Source organism: Symphalangus syndactylus, chromosome 9 (assembly GCF_028878055.3).
Source record: "Symphalangus syndactylus isolate Jambi chromosome 9, NHGRI_mSymSyn1-v2.1_pri, whole genome shotgun sequence".
In the NCBI taxonomy this organism is placed as follows: domain Eukaryota; kingdom Metazoa; phylum Chordata; class Mammalia; order Primates; family Hylobatidae; genus Symphalangus; species Symphalangus syndactylus.
The window spans coordinates 83,218,920-83,231,477 of NC_072431.2; the positions used below are offsets into that span (position 1 = coordinate 83,218,920).

Below are 12,558 nucleotides of genomic sequence, written 5' to 3' on the forward strand. Positions count from 1 at the left end.
CCTTCAACTGTAATACGCTCTGCCTCTGCAGAAAGGATGAGTGGTGGCGGATGGATGGAGGGCACCATAGTGTGTAGTGGTTGGAGGGGACTGATTTGGAGCTCTATAGAAATAGGGAGCATTCTAGGTGCTTGAGTGGCAGGAAACCATGGTGGTGATGGGTTTTTGATAGCTTGGGTTTCAGAAGTGGTAACGAAGTTAATTTAGTGGAGAAAGTGGGAAGATGAAAGGGAGAGTGATTAAGAGGAGTGGCCTCTTGGAGGCTGTTGAAGCTATTTGGAGTGAGAAGGGCCTGTCTCTGAGATAGGTTGCCTATCCATGACATGTGTGTGGAAGTGGGGAGGAGCTGTAGGCCCTGGCCTAGAGCAGTGATCTGGGCCATATGTGGCTTCTGCTGACTAACCGGATGACCTTGGACAGGTCAATTAGATATCAAGGACACCATTTCCACACCTGTAAAAAGAGAACATTTCAATGAGGAATTGAGTAAGATCACTCACACATCCCCACTCCACCTTCAGTGGAATTACCCAGCTAGCTTAGAATGAACCATGGTGGGAGTATTTACACCACAGGAATGGACAGAGGATACATCAAGGTGGTTGCCTCTCCTCTCCTCTCCCTTTCCCTCCCCTCCCCTCCCCTCCCCTTTACCAGCACACCTCCAGGGAGAATGATATGGGAAGAATTGGGCCCACATTGAATATTTTAAAAGACATTTATAAAGAGAGATTATTGTTTTCTTAAAAGAAAGGGGTAGGGTAGGGAGAAAGTTACTATGATACTGAATTGTCCTACACAGTGGGAGTCCTTGGAAGACAGTCTCGTTAATGTCATTCACTAATACTCATAACCTTCGAAAGGGCTGAGAAACACTCGAGGAGGAAGAGCTGAAAGCGTCCTTAAGGAATGGGCACCTGCTGTTGCCCAGCTGGTTCTCACTCTTGGAGCTCCAGATGTGGAGGGGGTTGGCTGAGGTGAGCAGCAGGTGTGGGGCAGCGAATGTCTTGTGGGCTGTGTTGTGTGTGTGCTTGCCGGGCCTGCACCTGTACGTGCTGGTCCTTGTGCATTCCCTGTTGCTGTCTCAGCATCATTTACCTCCTCAGCTTCAGGGGACCTGGTTCTGTTGGCCTTGTCTTCCTTTTCCTCACATCCGGAATGGATGCCCTCCTGGCCTCCGCTGATTGCCCCAATAGTAATAATATAATATACTAGTAAAAGCTGGCACCCGTTGAGCATGTGTGGTGTTCCAGGCACAGTATTAAGCACTTCGCATGCTTACCTTACTTGATCTTCCTAGAACTCTGCATTATGAGCCATTTCCACCCCCATTCCCCAGGTGGGGAATCTGAGGCTTCTAGAGGACGAATATCAGGGGGTTGCTGGTGAATGTTTAATAGAGGCTTTCCAGGTAAAAGCTCGGTCGGCAGTGTTTGCTGATTTCTTTGGTATAAATACTCCCCCCATTGCTGATTTCAACCTCTGACCTGATGTCTGGGAAGCGCACCCTGGGTTCCTGGAGCCTGCTGGAGCCACTCCTGATGCCACTAACAGATGAGGTCCAGGTCAGCAGCTGTCTGCTCTTGGGCCTGACATTTCCACCTATCTCGTCCACTGCCCAGTGTTCCCCTTACATTAATCTTGCTGCTGCTACCCCTAAACCTTGTTAAAAACAATTGGGATTGTGTCACTTCCCTATGCGGAAACTTCTGAAGGACACCTTTCATCGTCATGGATTCAACTGGCATTTGGGCTCCGTGAGCCCTGGCTTGAGCCTCTTTCTCATGCATCCTGTGAGCATGGCGTGTGTCACTCCTGGCTGCCCCACCCACCATACTCAGTGTGCCTCCATTTCTCTGCCCAGACTCTGTCCTCTGAAGGAATTTGCTCCTCCTGCCCCACCTCTGCCACAGGTGCCCACTTTGTATCAGATGCTTTCCAGCCATCCTGGCCTATCCCAAGAGCTGCCCCGATGATGGATCTGCAAAGTGGCCATGGTTTCTAGAGCTGGAGATGAGCTCTTCTTCTCCCAGGTGCCCATCACCGCCACCTCTGGCACTGCCTTCTCTCTCCTTTATGGGGTCTTAAATGTACTTATCCAGCACCTCCAGGACAGGATTCTCATCCATTCAGTTTTCAGTCCATCCTGGTCTTTCCCCTCTGTCACACCTGCATTCTCCCTGCAGTGCCTGAAATGTGTGCTTTTTTGTAACATCTTACATGCACTTACATTCTTTTACTTTTATCAGTTATTTCATAATGAAAAGATTTCTTCACATAGAAAAATAGACCAAGGGAGGGGAGGTGGGGAGGGCCTCATTGGGCCCCCAGCATAAACCTATCAGTGGGCAGGGTGTTCTGGGGGCGCCCGTTCCGCTGGAAACCACATGGTGTCTCCTTCCAGGCTGAACACAAATGAGGAGCCCCAGGGGTGCACACAAACTAGCCAGGGGTGCACTGCTCAGACCAGGCTCAGCTCCACAGGGCGGCCTGCGCTTCCTGCCACCTGCCTTCCTGGGCACACCCTGCCCAGCTGTTGCACCTCCTGCAAATACTTGTTTGCATTCGTGGATATGAAAGGGAAGCAGGGCTGCTCGGAGCCCTCTCTGCTTGTTCTTTCCCGGGTTATCCAGGTGAATCTGATTATTGCAGGATAAGCTCCAGGTTAAGGCTGCTCTGTCAGTGTCAGTGCAGTTCATTAGCTCTTCATTCTAAAGCAAAAGCCCTACTGTGCCCTTCTGGGTGTGGAGGCAGATATGGTCCTGGCCTGAGTTGGGGTGATCCTCTCAGCATTCTCTGGGTAGCCCCTTTGCCCATCAGAGTTGGCCAGGCTGGGGTGGGTGAATTAGGCCCTTCCCTCAGCCTTGCAAACATTGAGCTATTGTATGGAACCAGCTGGCTGCAGGTCCAGGGACCTATCTCTGTGGCCCATGGTGGCCAGGTCTGTGGGTCTTGCCCCCCTCAGCACCCCCGACATCCCAGGAGGACAGGACCAGGTGTCTGTATGCTGGGGATTTGGTGGGGCTGTCTGTGGGAGGCCTGTCCTGTGCCCTGAGGGGCTGGTTTCCAGGCTCTCCGCAGGGGGATCTGTGTGAGTTTGGGTGGGACATCTAACAGGACAGAACGCAGCTCTTCAGGGCACACTCCAGAGTGGACTCAGCATACATAACCCCTCCCACCTGCCGCAGGGCACTTTCAGACTCCCGAGATGACTGACATTAACACGGGCTCATTAACAAGTTGTCACCTTCTAGAGAAGGCACTTCCCTCCCAGGCCGCCCTTGCTGACTTGCTCGCTTATGGATGGGAGTCCCCTGCCTGGCTCTGCCTGGCTGGCCGCTGCCTGCAGTTGAGGACACTCCCATTGGGGTTACTTTGGGAGAGCTGGCTCTCTAGGGCTCGGCCTGTTTTCTGTCACCATGAAGGAATAAACTGGCCTGTGCTCAGGGTACCACACCCTGCCCAGCTGTTGCCCCCCAGAGCAGCCCCTCCCCATGGCCTTTCCTCCATCGTAAAATGCGGGAGTTGGACTGGAAACAACACATGCAACCTCCTCTCTCCCCCAGGGCTGATGATGAGTGCTGCTGGCTTGGTCTTGGTGCCTTGAGGCATCTTCTTAGTCCCCACAGAGATCCTGGGAGGCTGGTGGTGTTGTCAACGTGTTTCACGGAGGTGGAAACCAATGCTCGGAGGAGTTAAAGTCCTGTTTAGTGTCTCCGGGTCTGATGACTGTGGCCAGTAAAGGGACAGGTGGTCCTATTTTGACCCCCTGCTGTCACTGCTCTGTCTGCCCTTGCCAAATGGTGGGCAGGTGGCAGGAAGCGCAGGCCGCCCTGTGGAGCTGAGCCTGGTCTGAACAGTGCATCCCTGGCTAGTTCTAAACTGGGGCTCCCCGTTTGTGTTCAGCCTGGAAGGAGACACCACGTGGTTTCCAGTGGAACAGGCGCCCCCAGAACACCCTGCCCACTGATAGGGTTATGCTGGGGGCCCAATGAGGCCCTCCCCACCTCTCCTCCCTTGGTCCACTTTTCTGTGTGAAGAAATGTTTTCGTTATGAAATAACTGATAAAAATAAAAGAATGTAAGTGCATGTGAGATGTTACAAAAAAGCACACACAAATCTCCCTGTCAGTGACTGACCACGTAGTCATGAGATCAGTGAGATCAGTGTAAACAGCTGCCTGGGTGAGTCTAACAGCTGAGGACACGATGTGGCCCAGGCTGGCCACCCTTCCTCTCAGCTCTGAGTGCTAAGTGAGGAAATAAACCCGCCTCGGGCAGGTCCGGGGGCCTTTGAAGTCCCTATGTCACCAAGATTTGCCGTGTATCCAGCCTCCATCTCCCATTTTGTAACTCAGAACCCGTCTGGTGCCTCATTCCCGTAACTGAGGTTTCACTGCATACCTTTCCTTCTCTCTGGCCCGGCCACTCTGTCTTTAACCCTGTTTTTGTGCTTGTTTATTGGTTTGGCTTTTATTTTAAAAACTTTATTTAATTATGTTGAATTCATTCGATGAGTCATCTCAAATTCTATTTGGAGTGAAGTGGAGCAAAAATGAACTAAGGAAGGAAGTGGTAAAGGAGAGAATGGGGTTGGGGGAGAGGAAGGAAAGAGGGAGGGAGGAAGACCAGTGGGCATCAGGCATCTGTTACCTGGGATACAGAGATGAGTAACCCGCCCTCCCAGCAACTCAAGTAGGTTTTGTTTTTCCTGGGGGAACTTTTGAGAGGCGGTTCTCCCTAGTGGCCAGTCCCCAGGGAGGCACAGCCACTCAGCTTCCTGGTCAGAGGGCTCTCCCGGAGAGCACTGTTCTTGTTCCTGTCCCTCAGGCCCTTGGCAGGCTGGCCCTCAGCTCCGGGCAGACATTGTCCTGTGAGCTCCGTGCCTGCGTGCTCACCGTGGGGCCGGGCACACCTGCCAGCTGCTCCTGGCTGTGGTCCTGGGGACTCCCACACTCATCAGGCTCTCCCACCTGGCGGGCTATTCCAGCTGCCTCCTTTATGCTCAGAGCTACTGAGACATTAACATAAAGAGTGGTGTGCTTGACTAAAGCAGGGGAAAGAGCGAAACGTAGGAGGAGCTGTTTCTGGAAGGGAAAAGCAGCCCTGGCCGGTGGTCCCTGCCCAGGCCCAGCACAGTAAGTTCCCAACTCCCCACGTGCTGCCTCTCGGCTGGGCTGGCACTGGGCACTTTGTCTGTCCCTGGCCACCCTCCTCTGTGGCCTCCAGTACTGGCTGCTTTGCAGTGAAGGGGCATTTCCAAGTCATTTTTCCCCTTTAACTTCAATGCTGCAGATGTTCGGTGGGACCTTGTGTCCTAAGAACTGTCCGCCCCATCTGCCCCTTCTTGGGAAACTTATTTGTGAGAAGAGCAAAGGGGAGCTTCCGACTTCTTTGGAAATGCTGACATGTCTGTGTCCTCCCCGACTGTTGCTTACCTCTCCCTGCTGCCAGTCTTCCTGAGCTGCCTCCTTCCATATGGTTCCAAACCAGCCTGAGCTCCTGGCCAGGGAGGCAGGATCCTGTGACTATTTGGTTACAAATAAATAGAGATACAATCTTAGTCTGTTGTTTCTCATAGTTGAACATGAAGGCAAAATGACAAGATGACTTTATTTTAGTTTCCCACCCTCCATGGGGTGTACTTTCTCCGGCAGTTCTTAACGATTGCTGCTTATGTTTAAAAGCATTAAGCAGAAAATCAAGTTGGGCAATCCTGATAATTAATTGGTTCCTGGTATTCTTGTTCTGGAAGGGAAAAAAATGTCTTATTAACGGTGTGGCTTTGGGAAAATCACTTACCCTCTCTGAGCCTTGTTTTTCCTACTGTTAAATGGGCATTGTGGTCACAGCTGGTTTTGTGATCTAAGGGGGATCCCAATAACTTGTGGATAAAGTGCATTTCCAGGGCCTCACACAGGCCTGACACAGAAATAAGATGATGGAATAAGTAGCTAATATTTCTTTGGCACTTATTACTGGCCAGACACTGTTCTAAGCCCTATGTATATGTTTCCTTATTTAATCCTTCCAAGAATGCTGTTTCTGTCTCCTTTTTCCAGATGAGGAAACTGAGTCACACAGAGGGCAAGTACATTCCCAAGATCAGATGGCTTACTCGAGCAGTAGAGCTGGCTGCCTACCCAGGCATTAGTATTCCAAAGAGTGTGTGCTGAACCCCCAAACTGTATGTGCTGGGTGGTGGAGGAATCAATGAAGGATGAACAAATAAATGCCTCGAAATTTGCCAACTGAATGTTGTTCAGGTTATTGCCTTTGAAAAAGATTTTACATTTATTTCTTCTCCATTTGCTTGGTGAAACAAAAACAGAACGTGCAGAGGTGTTTCAGCCCAACCTGTTTAATTGTCCCCACCTCACACATAGCCTGGCAGCTGTGATCTGTGTCTCTTGTCACCAGGCCCTTCATAGTCCTGCTTCCTTGCGGATTTGTCCGTGGCTTTTGTTTCTTTTTATTTATTTATTTATTTATTGGAGATGGAGTCTTGTTCTGTTGCCCAGGCTGGAATGCAGTGGCACCATCTCAGCTCACTGCAATCTCCACCTCCTGGGTTCGAGCAATTTTCCTGCCTTAGCCTCCCGAGTAACTGGGACTATAGGCACATATCACCACGCCCAGCTAATTTTTTATATTTTTAGTAGAGACAGGATTTCGCCATGTTGACCAGGTTGGTCTTGAACTCCTGGCCTCAAGTGATCCACTTGCCTCCACCTCCCAAAGTGCTGGGATTACAGGCGTGAGCCACTGTGCCTGGCCTTTTGTTTCTTTTTATAGAGCTGTTTACTGCTAGTTTTCAGGGCTGGTCAGGCTGCTAGGAGCAGCGCACAGGCCCTGGGGACACCCAGAGGAGCTGATATTCTCACTGCAGGCTTAGGCCTTGCTGGGATTCCTAACATGACATCCATAAAAGGGCTTCTTTTTCTTTTTTTTTAGACAGCGTCTCAGGCTGGACTGCAATGGCACAATCTCGGCTCACTGCAACCTCCGCCTCCCGGGTTCAAACAATCGTCCTGCCTCAGTCTCCCAAGTAGCTGGGATTACAGGCGCCTGCCACCGCACCTGGCTAATTTTTGTATTTTTAGTAGAGACGGGGTTTCACCATGTTGGCCAGGCTGGTCTTGAACTCCTGACCTTGTGATCCCCTTCCCTGGCCTCCCAAAGTGCTGGGATTACAGGTGTGAGCCACCATACCCTGCCAAGGGCTTCTTTTCTTTCCTCTTCACCAAAAGCCAGTGAGGACAAGGAGAGGCAGGGAACAGGGTGCCATGTTTAACCTGGCTCAAGGATCTTGGCACTGCCCTGCACTCATATTGGCCCCTGGGTAAGCAGGAGCGGGAGCCAGTGCTAGTCACTGCTTCTTTCGCCAGCCTGGGCTGTAGCTAGAGGCCTGGCAGAGAGTGGAGACCTGCTTTCTGCCAGTGGTCAGAGCCCCCCTGGGAAGAGGGATGGTCACCTCTGCTCCAGGATCTTGGGCCTTAGGGAGGCAGAGTTGCTAAGGGGACTGCTTCTTAAAGGGTAGTCTTGGGGAATTACATGAGAAAGCACTTAAAAAATACGTATCACCGTTTTCAGTACTTGAGTAGGCACAGGATACTGAGTTCAGCTCAGTGGGTGAGAAAAATCCATAGTTTATAGTCATGTGTATCCAAGCCACACTGTTAGCCTTTGCCGAGCTGTCAAGCTGATACTTAACCACATTGCTATTCTGTGGGCACTGTCTTCCTAAATAGGCCCCAGTTATTCCATGTTATAACCTTGGGAAGGAGCAGATGTCACTGCTTTTCATCCTACTCTTCTTTTAGATAAAAGCCTGTTAAAGTCAATGGGTACATTTATTTTTGTTAACCCAAAACTAAAGCTAACTAGCTGTCTGTTATTGAAATCTAACAACAGCATTCTCATGCCTCTTCAGATGGCCATATGACTCCACAGCCACTTTGGGATTAGTGGTTCGTTTCTTCCTTTCTTCATTCTACAGACTGCTGTGCTGGGTGGCTACTGTGTGCAGAGTGCGGCCCAAGAGGCTAGAGATACCTCTGGGAGCTAGACTGCCAGTGCTCTGCTGGATCCGCATGGGAGGGGGCTGTAGAGCTCAGACGAGAATTCACAGTTAGTTGTTTTCTTGCAGTTGTGGTCGGCCCAGTAAAGTAGACCAGGGCTGGGCGTGGTGGCTTACGCTTGTAATCCCAACACTTTGGGAGGCTGAGGCGGGCAGATCACCTGAGATCAGGAGTTCAAGACCAGCCTGGCCAACATGGTGAAAACCCATCTCTACTAAAAATACAAAAATGAGCCGGGTGTGGTGGCGGGCGCCTGTAATCCCAACTACTGGAGGCTGAGGCAGGAGAATCACTTGAACCCGGCAGGTGGAGGTTGCAGTGAGCCAAGATCACCCCACTGCTCTCCAGCCTGGGCAACAGAGTGAGACCCTGTCTCAAAAAAAAAAAAAAAAGAAAACCAACCAACCAAACAAAAAAAACCAAAAAGGACACCAAAGTAGAAAGGAACATATTAATGGCATCCTGACTCAGGTCGGGTAGGGAGATCAGATTCTGCTTTGCTGGAAGTTGCCATCTGAGCCAAATGCTTGAGAAATCACAGGAGTTAACCAGGTAAAGCTGGGATACATGAATGAGGAGCATTCTAAACTGTGTGTGGTATGTGCAAAGAACCTGGGGTAGGAGGAAGCAGAGCGGGTAAGGTAGGGACAGGGAGTGAGGGAGGCACACGAGGAGGCAGGGGCTGGCTCACCCAGGGCTCTGAGGACCAGGCTGAGCACCTGCCTTTCACCCCATGGCAATGGGACATCAGTGAAGGATGCTCCATTTGAAATGCCGTACTAGCATTAATTGCACGACATAGGCTTGGTTTGCTGCATCTGAGCTCTACTCTTCAGACTGCCTTCCACCTGCAGTATACGCACCCATGCCAGGCACACAGTGCTGAATGTCGAGCAGTGACTTCCCTGGGCAATGGAGATTCTGTACAGTTTAACTGGATGCATCGGCAACATACAGTGCAAGGCTCAGGGACAATCTGCAGTGAGCAAGGCTGGCTTGTTAGTCTCAGACAGGCATTGGACATTTTTGTCTTTATTCTATGAGCAGCCTCACAAGGGAGACATCATTATCCCGCTCCACAGATGGGGTCACTGAGGCTCTTGAGTGCCCTGGCCCAAGATTCTGCAGCTGGCAAGTGGTGTGGGACTCACACCCAGGTCTGTCTGATGCCAGATTTCATTACTATACTGTGAGGTTTTGGAAACTTTTGATTTGTTCAAACAAGCAGTCAAAGGACAGGTTAAAAAAGAACCAAATTCTGGCTGGGCACGGTGGCTCATGCCTGTAATCCCAGCATGGATTGCCTGAGGTCAGGAGTTTGAGAGCAGCCTGGCCAACATGGTGAAACCCTGTCTCTACTAAAAATACAAAAATTAGCCAGGTGTGATGGTGAGTGCTTATAATCCTAGCTACTCGGGAGGCTGAAGCAGGACAATCGCTTGAACTCAGGAGGTGGAGGTTGCAGTGAGCCGAGATCATGCCACTCCATTCCAGCCTGGGTGGCAGAGTGAGACTCTGTCTCAAAAAAAAAAAAAAAAAAAAAAAAATCAAATTCCCACCAGAGTTGGGCTCTCATTGATTACAAGCTTGTCTCGAAATTAACCTTCCTGTCAGGTTAATTTCGGGGCTCCCAGATCCTCACCTGTGGAGAGGAACATCAAACCAGCTGGGATCCCACCCCACCTGGGGAGGATCCCATGTCTCCTTGGGACCTCGTGGACTTCAAGGAAGTTTTGTTGCAGAGGGAATGGGGCCTGGTCTTTCACTCTTCCCTCCTCCTTGTGCTCCCCCTCTGCATGCCCCACATGGGTGAGTGCAGAGGAGGCTGCTGGCTTTCTGGTGAGTGTGCTTACTCCTGCCCGGGTGGTGGCCATGGTGTTGATGTGACAGCCAAGGGAGCAGCTCCAGGGATGGCTGCTCTGGAAATGTGCTTTGGCAGTGGCCTTGGGGAATCTCCAGTGGTCCTTTCAGTCCCAGCAGTCCATGGCCTCTCCTCCTTCTGCCAGGGCCCCCGGCTTCCTGTCTTCTCTGCCTTCGTTAGGTGGATGTGCTTGGCTCTTCCCTCGGTCTGCTCCCAGATGTGCAGAAAGACTCTTTGAAGCTCAGGTCTTCCTTCTGATCAGGCCTGTCCTCCTGAGCAAGAAGCCGCAGTTCACAATGGAAAGCATGGTTCTCATAAAGATACTAGAGCGAGCATCACCACATGTTCTAGAGCTGTCCGCTGGTCTTGGCAAATGGTGCGTGGTGGGGTGGGGTGGGGCGCTGTGGGATGGGATGAGGCATTAGGGTGGGGTCTTTAGGGTGAAGCCTAGGGTGTGCTAGGATAGTGCACTGCAGGATGGCGCCCTGCAGGAGGGCACAGTAGCACCAAGAACTGTAGGGTCACTGCAGGACCATGTGCCATAGGGCCATTGTGAAAAGCCGGTTTGCCCTAGTGTGCCATGTGTGGATTGGTAACTCCAAGGTGAGGTCGCGACATGAGCGCACAGTCCTGGAAAGAGGAGGGAGATGAGGCCGAGGTGAGTGGAGGACCTTTCCTAAGGCTGCAGGTGTCAAGCGGTGGACCCTTAACTTGGACCCAGACTGCCTGATGTGGAGCCCGTGTGCTTTGCCATAAGGCTAGGCTACTTTCTCCCAAAAGAGGTGTTTTTGCCTTCCTGCCGCTTAGTCTGCTCTCACCCACTGTGTGTGACACACTAGGAAGTGCTCTGTCCTGGGCAACAGAGCAAGACTCCGTCTCAAAACAGACAAACAAACAAACAAACAAACATATGTGGAACCAGAATGACCCTCCAGGCAGTGCATCTAATTCTTTATCTGAGGAATGCCTCTCCTCACTTTTCACTCACTGATTCAGGGAGTCCAGGGCTGGGATGACCTCCAAGTGTTTGATCCACAGCTGTCATTTTACCAGAAGAGGAAGGGAGTTTAGTGACCTCACTGAGCCCCTGGGGCCAGTTTGTCACGTGGCCAGGATGAGCTCCAGGACCTGTAGAAGGAAAATGCTTCTAAAGAGCAGTCTGGCCGGGCATGGAAGCTCACACCTGTGATCCCAGCACTCTGGGAGACCAAGGCCAGTGGATTGCTTGAGCGTCAGGGCAGCCTGGACAACATGGCGAGACCCCCATCTCTAAAAAAAAAATAAATAAAAATTAGCCGTATTTGGTGGCACATGCATGTAGTCCCAGCTACTTGGGAGGATGAGGTGGGAGGATCATCTGAGCCCAAGAAGTCACTGAGTGGCTGCAGTCAGCCGTGATCACGCCACTGCACTCCAGCCTGGGCGACAGTGAGAGCTTGACTCAAAAAAAAAAAAAAAAAAAAGCAGACTGGAACAGGGCGGTCTTTGCAGGCTTACCTTTTGCAGGTTTAACCTTAACCACAGATTCTACCTGGGCCTCCCTTTTCCCTTTCTCTTATTTGGGTGTTGAAGGCTGTGATAAGAGCATGCCAACAGGGACATAGGTGAGGGAGGCATGGGCTGGGCAGAGGCTGGGTTGGGAGGCTTTGTTGTCTGGGTTTTTTCATCCTGGAAAACAAGAGAACAAAAGAAGCAACTTGTGTTTCTATCTCATGGGAACTCTAATCATGAAGGGCTTGGATTTGATCGCCATTGGCGATAGGGTCCACAAGGAAACCACAGCTCGAGAAGGCTTTTGAGGATGTGAGCGGGCAGCTCTCTTTTCAAAACACCTAGAGAGTGGAACCCCATCTCTACTAAAAATACAAAAAAATTAGCTGGGTGTGGTGGTGGGCGCCTGTAGTCCCAGCTACTTGGGAGGCTGAGGCAGGAGAATGGCATGAGCCCGGGAGGTGGAGCTTGCAGTGAGCTGAGATCGTGCCACTGCACTCCAGCCTGGGCGACAGCAAGACTCTGTCTCAAAAAAAAAAAACACCTAGAGAGAGTGAGTTTGCAACACAGATTTGCAGGACTGGTGCCTACAAGTAGAGAGAGTTTTTTAAACCTCGTATGAGGTTAGGATTTCGGGTATCTCAGGAGCCAGGTTTAATAAACCTATAGCAAGTTAGTTTCTCAGTCATCCTTCAGTCATGAAATGCATTATGGTGCACACACAGAGTTTAGATTTGTGCAACCCAAGTCTAGGTGTATTGTTTACTTTCAAATAAAGACTCACAGGGACATCGTATCCCTGAGTCTCCGCTTGACAAGCACAGTATTTCGGAAACTCTTGGCAGCAGTTCCAGTTCAGTATGGGGCTTGGTTCTCATTTTAGTCCAAGTCAAAGCAGCTGAGGGGGTTCTACCCCAATGTGTCAGGGGGACCTGTCATCCGCATGTCCTCTACTTGGTTCCAGATTTAACCCCTGAATGATTCAGGGGGATTTTAGTGCACATCAGATCTCAGAGGCTGACTTGGAAGTGATGGAGGGGCCATAGTTTCTCTCCCCTTTTTGGCACAGGGCTAGAACAGCTCCCCCAAGCAAGAGTCTTTTATCCTCACTGATGTTCATGTGAT

The 12,558-nt window shown here is 50.9% G+C and overlaps 1 protein-coding gene across 7 annotated transcripts in view; it reads left to right on the forward strand.

Moving 5' to 3' along the window:
• The window catches only part of TNS3 (tensin 3), a 314,080-nt gene that overhangs the window by 129,076 nt on the left and 172,446 nt on the right, over positions 1–12,558 (forward strand). The window contains exon 1 of one of the 7 annotated variants that reach the window (XM_055293205.2): positions 4,812–5,138. The exons of the other annotated variants lie outside the window; for them this stretch is intronic. The gene's annotated coding sequence lies outside the window, so the exon portion shown is untranslated. Of the gene's footprint in view, positions 1–4,811; positions 5,139–12,558 lie in introns of those variants that run through there. 7 annotated transcript variants of the gene reach the window in all.